Source organism: Eretmochelys imbricata, chromosome 28, assembly GCF_965152235.1.
Source record: "Eretmochelys imbricata isolate rEreImb1 chromosome 28, rEreImb1.hap1, whole genome shotgun sequence".
Classification (NCBI taxonomy): domain Eukaryota; kingdom Metazoa; phylum Chordata; order Testudines; family Cheloniidae; genus Eretmochelys; species Eretmochelys imbricata.
Genome location: NC_135599.1, coordinates 1,220,716 through 1,235,893, shown reverse-complemented (window position 1 = coordinate 1,235,893; position 15,178 = coordinate 1,220,716).

The window sequence follows — 15,178 nt, the reverse complement described above, 5'->3', positions numbered from 1 at the left end:
GGAGTGAGGGCTCCAGCTGGGGTGCAGGCTCCAGGATGGGCCTGGGCATGAGGGGATTGGGGTGCAGGAGGAGGCTCCAGGTTTTGGGGGGCTAAGGGCTGGGCAGGGGTTGTGGCTCAGGGTTGGTCTTACCTCTGGTGGCTCCTGGTCCGCGTCGCAGGGGGGCTAAGGCAGCCTAGTCCCTACATGTCCTGGCACCGCAGGTCCGGCTCCTAGGCGGGGAGGCCAGGAGGATCTGTGCACTGCTCTCTCCTGCAGCCACTGCCCCACCAGCTCCCATTAGCTGTGGTTCCCGGCCAATAGGAGTATGGAGCTGGTGCTCAGGGTGGGGGCAGCGCATGGAGCCCCCGGTCCCCCCGCCTAGGAGCCGGACCAGCTGGCTGTTCCCGAGTGCAGCGCGGTGCCAGGACACGTAGGGACTAGCCTGCCTTAGCCCCACTGCAACGCTGACCGGACTTTTAACGGCCTGGTCAGCCATGCTGACTGGAGCCGCCAGGATCCCTTCTCGACCCACTGTTCCGGTCGAAAATCGGACACCTGGCAACCCTCCATGGGTCTGGGCAGTGCCCTCTGCTCCCCAACCCTGCTCCCCAACCCCCCTGCTCCCCCATCCCCCATCCCCTCTGTTCCCCCATCCCTGCTCCTCAAACCCCATCCCCGCTACCCCCATCCCTGCCCCCCAGCCCCCATCTCCACTACCCCCATCCTTGTCCCCCATCCCCCATCCCCTCTGTTCTCCCATCCCTGCCCCCCAGCCCCTCTGTTCCCCATTCCCTGCCCCTCAACCCCCATCCCCTCTGTTCCCCCATCCCCGCTCCCCAACCCTGCCCTCCAAACCCCATAGCATCATTGAAGTGTAGGCCTGGAAGGGACGTCACTAGGTCATCTGGTCCTGTTCCCTGCGCTCAAGGCAGGGCCAAACACCGTAATAACAAACCATCCCTGCTCCCCAACCCCCTGCAGCACCCCACCCTTGCTCCCCAGCCCCCTGCAGCACCCCACCCTTGCTCCCCAGCCCCCTGTCTCTGTTCGTCACCAGAGCAGGACAGGTCGGTCCAGTTGTGCACTGTGGCTGCACGTCTGTCCTGCAGTGGTTGCTCCGGCCTCTCCCCAGAGGCAGACGCTTCTTTCTTGTCGTAATAACAGACCTGGTGCCCAGTGGTTGTGTGACCTGGGCCCTGTTGCTCAATGCTCCCCTGGACTGAGCTCTGATGCCAGGGTGATGGGCGTGGAAGAAACACCTACAAATAGACAGGAAGAGCGGGTTTGGGGAGCAGGGATGAGGGTGGAGGGGGAAGGAAGGGGGTGCAGGAGAGAAAAACGGGGGTGCTGTGGGTTGTGGAACAGGGCTAGGGTGCAGGGATGGGTTTGGGGAGCAGGGGAGAAGGAAGGCGGTGTTGTGGCTTTGGGGAGCAGGGATGAGGTTGGAAGGCGAAAGAAGGGGCCCAGGGGTTTGGGGAGCAGGGGAGAAGAAACGGGGTGTTGTGGGTTGGGGGGCAGGGTTGGGGGGCAGGGGTTTGGGGAGCAGGGATGGATTTGGAGGGGGAAGAAAGGGGGTGCAGGGGTTTGGGGATCAGGGAAGAAGAAAGGGGGTGAAAGGTTTATTGGAGGACAGGAACACGGTCCAAAACCAGGGCCCCCTCAGTCAGGTCCACCTTGGGGAGTGGGGAGCCCAGACCCCGGCCCTGGGTCTCCCTCCGTTTCCCCAGCCAGCTCCAAACTGAAACTCTCCAGCCCCTCCTCTGGCCTTTGTCTCTTTCCTGAGCCAGGAGGCCACCTGATCTCTTTGTTCTCCAGCCCCTTCAACTGGCACCTTGCAGGAGAGGGGCCCAAGCCATCAGTTGCCAGGGGACAGGGTGTCGGCCATTCTCTGTGCAGACAGCATCACACCTGCCCTCTCGGGCTCTGCAACAATCACACACCCTTATCCCACCACCTAGATACTTATGTAATGCATAGGGGAAACTGAGGCACCCCCACAATATTCAGAGGAAACATTAAGAACAGTCCCACTTCGTCACATCTCTCCCCCCCTTCAAGACCGAACTGAGCGGGGTCACTTTAGCCGGTGACCTGGGGAAGTTCGACCCCACCAACGTTCCCATGGATGCCCCAGCATCTCTCCCGTTCCTTGGTGGGGGTTACACCAGGCCCTTCCTGTTTCACGCCCTCCCTTAGGTCGGCTGTGCCTGATGGCACTCGCAGGCCGCATGTGGGGAGGTTTATGCGGCCCGTGCCCTTTTGCCACCCCCGGGGTTCAAACTGGGATCGGGTCTTCTCCCAGCGCCCCAGTCTGGAGGGCTGCGATTCAGGCTCTCTGGGTTAAGAGCCCCCCTCTTCACCATGGCCACCCTCTGGCCACGTGTCTCTGTCACCTGTGGCATCAGCCCCTTTCATTGGATGCAGCCACATAGGGGCAGGGGGGTCAGGATACACAGTAAAGAGTCGCCCCAATGGATATGGCTGCAGCTTCTTAAGGGCCTGCCCCATGGCCAGGCATTTCTTCTCTCCGGTCGCATGGCTCTGCTCCCGGGGCAGCAGCTTCTTGCTCGGGTACCCGGTGGGGTGTCTCTCCCGCTTAGCATCGGCCTACATCAGCACCGTGCCCAGCCCTGCGTCGGAGGTGTCGGTGAACACTGAAAAGGGCTTGCACGGTCCGGGTTTACCAGATTTACCGGGCCCTGGATTAGAGCCTCCTTCAGTGCCCGGAAAGCCTCCTGGCACTGCTCGGTCCAGACCACCTCGTCTGGCTTCCCCTTCTTACATAGCTCAGTGATGGGGGCAGCTAGGGAGCTGAAGTGGGGTACAAACCCCTAGTAGTACCCCGCCATCCCGATAAAGGCCTGGACCTGTTTCTTGGTCTGGGGAAAGGGCCAGTCTCTGATCCTCTCCACCTTGGCCAGCTCTGGGCTTGGGCAGCCGCATCCCCTGGGGATGCCCAGGTACGACACCTCTGCCATCCCCACCTTACACCTTCCAGCTTTTACCGTCAGTCTTGCCTCCTTCAGGCCCCTCTTCACCTGGGACATGTGTTCCTCCCAGGTCTGGCTAAAGACCCAGATGTCATCAATGGACGCCACGGCCAAGTTCTCCATCCCCACCAGTAACCGATCTACCCGGCGCTGGGAGGTGGCCGATGCCCCCTTGGGCTCAAAAGGCAGGACCGGGAACTCACAGAGCCCCAAAGGGCTGGTGAAGGCAGATTTCAACCTGGCATCTGGGTCCAAAGGCACCTACCAGTCGCCCTTGATGAGATCCCTAGTAGAGAGGTAATGAGCCCCCCCAAAGCTCGTCTAGAATCTCACCAGGCCTGGGCCTGGGGTAGGCATCGGACACGGCGATGGCATTAAGCTTCCGATAGTCCCCACAGAACCAGATTGACCCATCTTTCTTGGGGACCCACCCCACGGGTGAAGCTCATCGGGTGTTGAACGGCTGGATCACCTCTAAAACCAGCATGTCCTTGACCTCTCTCTCCAGGCTCTGGGCTGTTTTCCCAGTGACTCTGAACGGGGGACACCTGATGGGAGCACTGGCTCCCACCTCAGCGAAGAGATCCACCAGGGGGTCTTCCCACTTCTCCTCCTGACTGGCCCTTACCAGGTCCAGGGATCCCCTAACTCTCCTCCCATCCAGCAGCTCGAAAGGGAAAAACCTGGTGGATTCCTGGGGCACGTCCCCGTACCGCACGTGGGGCAGGTCCTTGTTCCCATCCTGCAGATGCTGATTCATAAAAGTCCTCTGCATCATCCCCAGGGCCCCATAAACTCTCTCCACCAGCCCGTGGGACAGAGGGTGACACGCCGAGGCCCAGGTGGGCCAGACCCCCCATTTCTCCCACCAGCCCCGGAGCAGGGCTGACAGGACAGTGGACCCCTGGTCTGTAAGGACCTCGCTGGGGACCCCCTGCCATGGTGTCTGCCTCGGTGAAGGACAGAGCACTCGCCTCTGGGTAGCGAGATCCATCGCCACAAGGACGTATTTCTTCCCCAACCGGGTCGCCTTGCTGAGGGGCCCCATAATCAGGGCCGGTGCAACCACTAGGCGAACGAGGGCGCCAAGTGGTTGCGGGGGGCTGTCCCGGCGTCCCCGGGCGATGCTCTGGACCTGCTCCCGACGAAGCCGGTCAGGATTCTGGGGAAGTCTCCTCTCTGGGAGCAGACTGTCTGCAGGACACCCAGCTCACACGGCTTCCACCTTCCTGGGTCTGACCTCGGAGCATTCAGCCTCCCCTGACCCTCCGTGCGCTTCCCCCAGCGAGGCCGCCCAGGCAGGGTCCTGGGGCAGCCAGAGGGTCCTGCCCCCCAACTCCGCAGTCAGACGGGACTCTCAGCCAGCCAGTAAAACAGGTTTATTAGACGACAGGAACATGGTCTAACACAGAGCTTGTAGGTGCAAAGAACAGGACCCCTCAGCTGGGTCCATTCTGGGGGGCATACACCCTTGTCCCACCACCTAGATACTTAAGAACTGCACAGGGGAAACTGAGGCACCCCCACACTATTCAGAGGAAACATTAAGAACGGTCCCACTTCATCACAGGCGCCAAAAAGCGGTGCCCTGGCTCGGCAGGGAGGAGCCGCCTTCCGGAGGCCCCGGAGAGCCAGAGTGTCGGCTTGCGGGGGCGGCGAGCCCCAGCCATGGAGGAGCCGGCACAATGCAGGGGGGCAGCATGCAAAGGCCGCAGCACCGCTAGTGGGAAGCAGCCGCACCCCCCGCCCCTCCTGCCCAGGCTGGGGCCTGGCTTTCCCCCTCCCATCCCTCTGGGGGCTCCTGCAGCGGATGCCCCTCCCGGAGCAGGCTCAGGGCCCCGCGGCTGCAGAGCCCGAGCGTGGTGAGGTTAGCCGGGGGGTGCACGGGGGCTGGCGCATAAATGCGTATTTAGGGTTCTTCAGTAACTTGATATCCCATCACATTGCATTTTTGGCCTTTTGTGTTTTGTGTCCGAAAAGCAGATTCTGTGTCCACCATTGAAAATCTTGGTTACCTTCCAGAACAATGGTACAGAATTCAGAAGAAGCCCTAGATCATAGAATCATAGAATCATAGAATATCAGGGTTGGAAGGGACCCCAGAAGGTCATCTAGTCCAACCCCCTGCTCGAAGCAGGACCAATTCCCAGTTAAATCATCCCAGCCAGGGCTTTGTCAAGCCTGACCTTAAAAACCCCTAAGGAAGGAGATTCTACCACCTCCCTAGGTAACGCATTCCAGTGTTTCACCACCCTCCTAGTGAAAAAGTTTTTCCTAATATCCAATCTAAACCTCCCCCACTGCAACTTGATCATAGCTTATCCGGCAAGGTGGGAATACTCTTCAGATTTCAGATAAAAAGAGACCAGTTACAGGGTTGAGGAGTAAATATAAAGTATTTTCATGTGTTTATCCAAAGTGAGTTTGTTTCTACTTGGACCAGCACACCTTTAAAGAAGTCTTGTTTTACTCACTTTAACCTTGTTAAAAACTCACAAAGAAAGAGAACGACTTTGACAGTTGAGGCTGGGGAAACACCTTTAAAGAAGTCTTGTTTTACTCACTTTAATCCATCCGATGAAGTGAGCTGTAGCTCACACAAGCTTATGCTCAAATAAATTGGTTAGTCTCTAAGGTGCCACAAGTCCTCCTTTTCTTTTTACAAAGAAAGAGAACAACTTTGACAGTTGAGGCTGGGGAAACCCTCTTTTTTATTTTTCCCCATTTCTGCCTTTGGAGGTTCTGTTACTCAAATCTTGGCACAGCAAATTGAAAGTCAAAGGAAAAACAATGAACTCGTACCAACGAAGCCACCAAGTAGTTCGGGTTCCAGAAGATGCGGAGAGAGAAAGCCATTTTTTATCTCAGAGATAAAGAGCCTAGATTTTCATGAAAGTTTCTGACAGTCAGATGAGCAATGAACTGAGTGGGATTTGTCAACTGCAAAGTTGATTCTTGGTAGGCTATGCCAAGGGACTTTACTTATTAATTTGGATTCCATTCTAAAAGAAACATTCCCACAGCCGTCCGCCCCGCTGACAACCTGCCCCGTTGTTTGCCTAGGCACCTGTTGTATCCTGTCTTTAGACTGTAAACACCTGGGGACGATCATTTACTATGTATCAATTTCGTTCCGAGCACAATGGGGCCCCAACTTGGTGGACGCCTCTGGCACTGAAAATCTCCAACATTAATATTTCTAAAGCACAGTGCCCTGGGAACTGTACTCCAGCCCCCATGCGACAGGCATTGAAGCATGTGAGTCACTTTAAACAGAGCAGGACGGCTCCCGTGGTTGAAGTTATGCCCGTTCTTTGGTGCTGTCTTCTCTAATCGTCAGCTCGTAGACGCAATGGCATTTGACGTGCTCTTTAACCATAAACTGACAGATCTGGGTTGTCCTGCACCCTAGGACCCATAGGATGTGATTGCAAGGGGTCCTGCTTCAGGGACTCACTCTGGGGACCCTTGGTGCACAAATTCCCTCAAAAGGTGCTGGACTCCAGACTTGGTCATGTTCCCCTTACACCTTTCTCCACAGTGGTTGCAAATATGGTAGCCTGTCCTCTAGGGATGGTGGGCCATGCACACGCCCTATCCCTGCTCGCTGGAGTTCCTGGGGGGCAATGTGCCTATTCCATTGAAACTGAGGCATAGGGGTGTCACGTTGGCCTAAGGATATGTCTAGGAAAGAGCTAGCTCTTCTAGATGTTCCTCTGAGGTGCCTCGCAAGGGAGGAGAATTTGGGTGTTGCAGGAATTCGGAGGAAAAGCTGGGAATCGAACATGGGTCTGCTCACTCCCCGGCACGTGACTCACACACAAGACCTTCCTTCGTAGTGGCAGGTATGATTTATATGATGAGAGAAAAAGATTTATACCCCGACAATAAAATATCCCCTCTGCCCTTGTATTGTATGATTGTATTCGTTACTGATCATTAAGAAATATCATTTTAATAATCAAGAGGTAACCGGTGCAGTTAGAGCTATAAAGGCTCGTTGGGATTTGCCCCTCAATGAACTGATGTGTGGGGTGGGGGGTGCAAGGTGGAAGTTTCGCCTGGGGTGCAAAATATCCTTGCACCGGCCCTGCCCACTATGTCCATGGACCCCTTCTGGAAAGGCTCCTCTGTGATGGGCAGGGGTTTCAAGGGGGCTTCACCCTTATCCCGGGCCTCTCCCCCCTCCCCCGGCAGGGGTCGCGGGACCTGCCGGGCCGCTGGGCCGCGTCCCAGACTCCGGGCCTGTCACAGTTCTGCAGCAGCTGCTGCCGGGGACGCTGGATCCCCTGGTGTCCCGAGAGAGGGACATGGTGGGCCAGGTACGACAGCCTGCGGGGGTACTTCTGGGGCACCACCGGCTGCCTCCTGATCCCCCACAGTTCTGCTTCCCCTTGGGGAGCCCCTTCCCGGTACAGGAACCCCTTCTCCCGCGGGGATCTGTCCCTGCAGCCTTCCCCAAGGGGTTTTGCAGCCTGCGGCCAGCACGTTCCCTCAGCTCCTCCAAGGAGGATCCTTCTGCAGCTTGGTCTGGGATTCAGCTGCTGGGGGAGGGAGGGAGACCTGTTCCCTCTCGCTGGCTGCGCCTGGGGTCACAGCCCTGCTGAGCCCTGTCCCTGGTCGCTCCCTCCCTGCCGTGGGATCACTTCCCAGCAGCGCCTCTTGGCAAGGCAAACCTGGTTGGCAGCCGACCTGCCCTGCCTGTGGGTCCCCCCACTCAGCTGGGGTCTTATCTCCCCCCTTGCTCAGCGCTGCCCTTGCTGTCCCAGTGGGGGCAGGCAGCGAGCTCTCTGCGCTCCTTACAGCATCAGAGCCAGCAGGAGCCCCCTCTCCGGTGTTCAGGGGGGCAGGGAGCCTGACCCACCCAGCCCCAGGGTCTGGTTACAGGCAGGCAGGAATCCTGAGCCTAGCCGCTCCTCCCCCCTGCTAGCCAGGTCATCTGCATTTTCACGGACCATTTCCCTCTCCACCGATTGGTTCCCTGGGTTCAAATTCAAACCCTTGGCCGTTACAGGAGCAGGGCCTGGATCCTGTCCCGAAGAGACACAGTCACCCCCCAACAGGGTCTCACAGCCGATACCCTGGAGAACCCCAGCGACCAGCCAGCCCCACCTTTCCTGGGTCTGCACAAGGATCTGGGCCATAGGCAGGGCGAGGGGCTTCGTCCCTGGGACCTTCACCCAGCTCACACAGCCCCTCAGCATCTGGTGGGGCTGCACCATCCGGGGCCTGACAATTGTTCTCTCTGTCCCAGCATCTCGCCACCCCAGGAATGGCTCCCCATTGACCATCACCTTCCGCTCCCACTGGGGGTCCGAGGGTCCTGGCCCCAGGAGACTCCACACAGACATATATGTTGGGGTCAGGAGTGGGAGCCTGTCCACCTCCCCACCCATCTGGCTGACGGAGTCTGTGGCCTTGGGACCCAGCAAGGGAGCTAGACACCGGGGCTTTTCCGCAGGGTCCCCCTGGTTCAAATCGCCAGCCTGCTCAAAGCCAGTGAGGTGGGCATCCACATCCCCCCCTGTCCTTAACCAGGGGCAGCAATTTAGTCTCAAGGTTCCCTGCGGAACTGGCCCCCCGGGGTCTATCCCCATTCCCCCCGGGGAGGTCCCCTAGGCCTCTCCGCCCCACCACCACCAGTTCATGCTTCTGCAGCTCTTTCTCGGGCTCTCGCTGTCTCTCACAGTCCTCTGGCTCTCTCGGACTCAGCTCCCATCCCGTCCATTCCCCCGATGGGGAACCTGATCGGGAAGACCCTCGTCTGGTCGGGGTCAGGAGTCTTGGGGGTGCCTGGCTCCCACTCCAGCTGCTCCCACATCCTGCTATAGCCCCATTTGGGGTCAGGAATCTGCTCCTTAGAGCGGTCATCCTCCTCCAGCTGCATGATTAACTGTACTTTGGTGAACTTCAAATGTGTAACCCTCTCTTTTTGCACAGGGTTACCATGTCCTTCTTAAGGAGACGGTGACAGGCCGTGACTCCGCTCTTCCCATGTTGCTGTGGACTCACAGGCCTGTGCGCTTTCAGCTCCCCACGGTTTCCCTAGTGTGCCAGCCCTTCTCCAGGTCACCACCTCTCTCCCAGGATTGAGCCACAGATTCCACCGCCCCGAGACTGCTCACCGCAGTCCCCAGGGGGACCCCATTACTGCAACAGTCCTTCTCGCTGGTCTCTGCCCCTCCGTGCGCTTCCCACAGCGAGTCCACCCCGGCGGGGTCTGGGGAAGCCAGAGGGTCCTGCCCCCCACCTCCGCAGTCAGACGTGACTCTCAGTCAGCCAGTAAAACAGAAGGTTTATTAGACAACATGAACATGGTCTAACACGGAGCTTGTAGGTACAGAAAACACGACCCCTCAGTCAGGTCCATCTTTGGGGGCAGGGAGGCCAGACCCCGGGTCTGGTCCTCCCTTGCTTTCCCCAGCCAGCTCCAAACTGACACCCCCTCCAGCCCCTCCTCTGGCCTTTGTCTCTTTTTTGGGCCTGGAGGCCACATGATCTCTTTGTTCTCCAACCCCTTCAGCTCACACCTTGCAGGGGAGGGGGCCCAGGCCATCACTTGCCAGGAGATGGGGTGCCGGCCATTTTCTGTCTAGACAGTCTACCACTGGCCCTCTAGGGCTCTGCAACAATCACACAGCTTATCCCAGCACCTAGATACTTAAGAAGTGCCTAGGGGAAACTGAGGCACCCCCACAGAGTTCAGAAAGAACATTAAGAACAGTCCCACTTTGTCCCAGGTTGGTCCTGCTTTGAGCAGGGGGTTGGACTAGATGACCTCCTGAGGTCCCTTCCAACCCTCATCTTCTGTGATTCTATGGAAGTGTGTCGCTCATGGGAAATCTTATAACCAAGAGTTTGGTGTGGATGGTAAACCCTAGGAAAACTGGCGACATGCCTGATGTTTGGGACATGCCAGCCGTGGCCTCCAGGAAGCCCTGTGACTAGACTGCTGCTCAACTTGCACCTGTGAACAAGCTTAAACCTTGTCCCAGCAGAGAAACCCTAATACGCCTGGTCTGCTGTGTGGACGGGGAAACTGAGGCCCGCCACCTCATGTCATGGGTGAACATCCATAGCAAGTGGTCACCAGCTAAAGAAACGCAATGCTTAACAATGCCCGGAGACAAGGAGAGGTTTTCGAGCAAAAGGCAGCACCTTGTACCTGGAGAGCTGAATCTTGACGCTGCGTCTGAATTCCAAATGTCTTTGCCGCTGAGCGAGACCCACAACGTCGGTTTCCATCCAGGCAGCACCTTGTGCAGGGGCTAGCCAAGGTAATGGCTCGTCACCGCAGCCTCGGGGCCGTGGGCAAAGCTTCCCCTCACCTGAGGCCGCGTCAGTCAGGGTCTGAGTAATGGCTGCTGGGACTCATGGAAGCCTGCAAGGGCATGTGAGCAGATCGGGTGACTCTGGACTCCATTTTAGTGCCTGTATTTCCCCAAACTATATTGGGGAAACCGGAGATGGGGTTTAGGGAGCAGGGATGGGGAGCAAGGATGGAGGGTTACGGAGCAGGGATGGGGGCAGTGGAGATGGGGCGTGGGGAGCAGGGATGGGGAACAGAGGGGCTGGGGAGCAGGGAATGGGGAGCAGTGGGCATAGGGATTGGGGGCAGGGAATGGGGAGCAGTGGGGATGGGGGGGTTGGGGAGCAGGAATGGGGAGCAGAGGGGCTGGGGAGCAGGGAATGGGGAGCAGTGGGGATAGGGATTGGGGGCAGGGAATGGGGAGCAGTGGGGATGGGGGGGTGGGGAGCAGGGATGGGGAACAGAGGGGCTGGGGAGCAGGGAATGGGGAGCAGTGGGGATAGGGATTGGGGGCAGGGAATGGGGAGCAGTGGGGATAGGGTTTGGTGGCAGGGAATGGGGAGCAGTGGGGATGGGGGGTTGGGGAGCAGGAATGGGGAGCAGAGGGGCTGGGGAGCAGGGAATGGGGAGCAGTGGGGATAGGGATTGGGGGCAGGGAATGGGGAGCAGTGGGGATGGGGGGGTTGGGGAGCAGGAATGGGGAGCAGAGGGGCTGGGGAGCAGGGAATGGGGAGCAGTGGGGATAGGGATTGGGGGCAGGGAATGGGGAGCAGTGGGGATGGGGGGGTGGGGAGCAGGGATGGGGAACAGAGGGGCTGGGGAGCAGGGAATGGGGAGCAGTGGGGATAGGGATTGGGGGCAGGGAATGGGGAGCAGTGGGGATAGGGTTTGGTGGCAGGGAATGGGGAGCAGTGGGGATGGGGGGTTGGGGAGCAGGAATGGGGAGCAGAGGGGCTGGGGAGCAGGGAATGGGGAGCAGTGGGGATAGGGATTGGGGGCAGGGAATGGGGAGCAGTGGGGATGGGGGGGTTGGGGAGCAGGAATGGGGAGCAGAGGGGCTGGGGAGCAGGGAATGGGGAGCAGTGGGGATAGGGATTGGGGGCAGGGAATGGGGAGCAGTGGGGATGGGGGGGTGGGGAGCAGGGATGGGGAACAGAGGGGCTGGGGAGCAGGGAATGGGGAGCAGTGGGGATAGGGATTGGGGGCAGGGAATGGGGAGCAGTGGGGATGGGGGGTTGGGGAGCAGGGATGGGGAACAGAGGGGCTGGGGAGCAGGGAATGGGGAGCAGTGGGGATAGGGATTGGGGGCAGGGAATGGGGAGCAGTGGGGATAGGGTTTGGTGGCAGGGAATGGGGAGCAGTGGGGATGGGGGGGTGGGGAGCAGGGATGGGGAACAGAGGGGCTGGGGAGCAGGGAATGGGGAGCAGTGGGGATAGGGATTGGGGGCAGGGAATGGGGAGCAGTGGGGATGGGGGGGTGGGGAGCAGGGATGGGGAACAGAGGGGCTGGGGAGCAGGGAATGGGGAGCAGTGGGGATAGGGATTGGGGGCAGGGAATGGGGAGCAGTGGGGATGGGGGGTTGGGGAGCAGGAATGGGGAGCAGAGGGGCTGGGGAGCAGGGAATGGGGAGCAGTGGGGATAGGGATTGGGGGCAGGGAATGGGGAGCAGTGGGGATGGGGGGTTGGGGAGCAGGGAATGGGGAGCAGTGGGGATAGGGATTGGGGGCAGGGAATGGGGAGCAGTGGGGATAGGGTTTGGTGGCAGGGAATGGGGAGCAGTGGGGATGGGGGGTTGGGGAGCAGGAATGGGGAGCAGAGGGGCTGGGGAGCAGGGAATGGGGAGCAGTGGGGATAGGGATTGGGGGCAGGGAATGGGGAGCAGTGGGGATGGGGGGGTTGGGGAGCAGGAATGGGGAGCAGAGGGGCTGGGGAGCAGGGAATGGGGAGCAGTGGGGATAGGGATTGGGGGCAGGGAATGGGGAGCAGTGGGGATGGGGGGGTGGGGAGCAGGGATGGGGAACAGAGGGGCTGGGGAGCAGGGAATGGGGAGCAGTGGGGATAGGGATTGGGGGCAGGGAATGGGGAGCAGTGGGGATGGGGGGGTGGGGAGCAGGGATGGGGAACAGAGGGGCTGGGGAGCAGGGAATGGGGAGCAGTGGGGATAGGGATTGGGGGCAGGGAATGGGGAGCAGTGGGGATGGGGGGTTGGGGAGCAGGAATGGGGTTTGAGGAGGAGGGATGGGAAACAGTGGGGATGGAGGTTGGGGAGCAGGGATGGGGGGTAGCGGGGATGGCGGTGGAGGAGCAGGGATGGGTCAGCAGGGGAATGGGGTTTGAGGAGCATGGAGGAGGGAACAGCGGGGATGGAGGCAGAGGAACAGGGATGGGGGTCAGCACGGATGGGGTTTAGAGAGCAGGGATGGGGAGTAGCTGGGATGGGGTTGGGAAGCAGGGATGGGGGTCAGCAGGGATGGGCTTTGGGGAGCAGGGATGCAGGGTAGCGGGGATGGGGGTTGGGGAGCAGGGATGGTGGTCAGCAGGGATGGGGTTTGGGGAGCAGGGAAGGGGGATGGGGTGGAGGAGCAGGTTTGGGGGGCAGTAGGGATGGGGTGGAGGAGCAGGGATGGGGGGGCAGGGATGGGGGTGGAGGATCAGGGATGGGGGAGAGGCACGGATGGGGTTTGGGGAGCAGGGATGCAGGGTAGTGGGGATGGGGGTGGGGAGGAGAGATGGGGGAGCAGCGTGGATGGGGTTTGAGGAGCAGAGATGGGGGTACCGGGGATGGGGGCGGGGAGGAGGGATGGGGGAGCAGTGCAGATGGGGTTTGGGGAGTAGCGCGGATGGGGTTTGGGGAGCAGAGATGACGGTAGTGGGGATGGGGTTCGAGGAGCAGAGTTGTGGGGATGGGGGGTGGGGAGGAGGGATGGGGGAGAAGTGCGGATGGGGTTTGGGGAGCAGGGATGCAGGGTTGCGGGGATGGGGGGTGGGGAGGAGGGATGGGGAGCAGCGCAGATGGGGTTTGGGGAGCAGGGATGGGGGGCAGTGGGGATGGGTTTGGGGGAGCAGAGATGGGGGTTGCGGGAATGGGGGGTTGGGGAGGAGGGATGGGGGAGCAGCGCAGATGGGGTTTGGGGAGCAAGGATGGGGGGCAGTGGGGATGGGTTTGGGGGAGCAGAGATGGGGGTTGCAGGGATGGGGGGTGGGGAGGAGAGATGGGGGAGCAGCGCAGATGGGGTTTGGGGAGCAGGGATGGGGGGCAGTGGGGATGGGGTTTGGGGAGCAGGGATGCAGGGTTGCGGGGATGGGGGGTGGGGAGGAGAGATGGGGGAGCAGCGCAGATGGGGTTTGGGGAGCAGGGATGGGGGGCAGTGGGGATGGGTTTGGGGGAGCAGGGATGCAGGGTTGCGGGGATGGGGGGTGGGGAGGAGGGATGGGGGAGCAGCGCAGATGGGGTTTGGGGAGCAGGGATGGGGGGCAGTGGGGATGGGTTTGGGGGAGCAGAGATGGGGGTTGCGGGGATGGGGGGTTGGGGAGGAGGGATGGGGGAGCAGCGCAGATGGGGTTTGGGGAGCAGGGATGGGGGGCAGTGGGGATGGGTTTGGGGGAGCAGAGATGGGGGGTTGCGGGGATGGGGGGTTGGGGAGGAGGGATGGGGGAGCAGCGCAGATGGGGTTTGGGGAGCAGGGATGGGGGGCAGTGGGGATGGGTTTGGGGGAGCAGAGATGGGGGGTTGCGGGAATGGGGGGTTGTGGAGGAGGGATGGGGGAGCAGCGCAGATGGGGTTTGGGGAGCAGGGATGGGGGGCAGTGGGGATGGGTTTGGGGGAGCAGAGATGGGGGGTTGCGGGGATGGGGGGTGGGAGGAGGGATGGGGGAGCAGCGCAGATGGGGTTTGGGGAGCAGGGATCGGGGGCAGTGGGGATGGGTTTGGGGGAGCAGAGATGGGGGGTTGCAGGGATGGGGGGTGGGGAGGAGGGATGGGGGAGAAGTGCGGATGGGGTTTGGGGAGCAGGGATGCAGGGTTGCGGGAATGGAGGGTTGGGGAGGAGGGATGGGGGAGCAGCGCAGATGGGGTTTGGGGAGCAGGGATGGGGGGCAGTGGGGATGGGTTTGGGGGAGCAGAGATGGGGGTTGCGGGGATGGGGGGATGGGGGGTTGCGGGAATGGGGGGTTGGGGAGGAGGGATGGGGGAGCAGCGCAGATGGGGTTTGGGGAGCAGGGATGGGGGGCAGTGGGGATGGGTTTGGGGGAGCAGAGATGGGGGGTTGCGGGGATGGGGTGTGGGAGGAGGGATGGGGGAGCAGCGCAGATGGGGTTTGGGGAGCAGGGATGGGGGGCAGTGGGGATGGGTTTGGGGGAGCAGAGATGGGGGGTTGCAGGGATGGGGGGTGGGGAGGAGGGATGGGGGAGAAGTGCGGATGGGGTTTGGGGAGCAGGGATGCAGGGTTGCGGGAATGGAGGGTTGGGGAGGAGGGATGGGGGAGCAGCGCAGATGGGGTTTGGGGAGCAGGGATGGGGGGCAGTGGGGATGGGTTTGGGGGAGCAGAGATGGGGGGTTGCGGGGATGGGGGGATGGGGGGTTGCGGGAATGGGGGGTTGGGGAGGAGGGATGGGGGAGCAGCGCAGATGGGGTTTGGGGAGCAGGGATGGGGGGCAGTGGGGATGGGTTTGGGGGAGCAGAGATGGGGGGTTGCGGGGATGGGGGGTTGGGGAGGAGGGATGGGGGAGCAGCGCAGATGGGGTTTGGGGAGTAGGGATGGGGGGCAGCGGGGATGGGTTTGGGGGAGCAGAGATGGGGGGTTGCGGGGATGGGGGGTTGGGGAGGAGGGATGGGGGAGCAGCGCAGATGGGATTTGGGGAGCAGGGATGGGGGGCAGTGGGGATGGGTTTGGGGGAG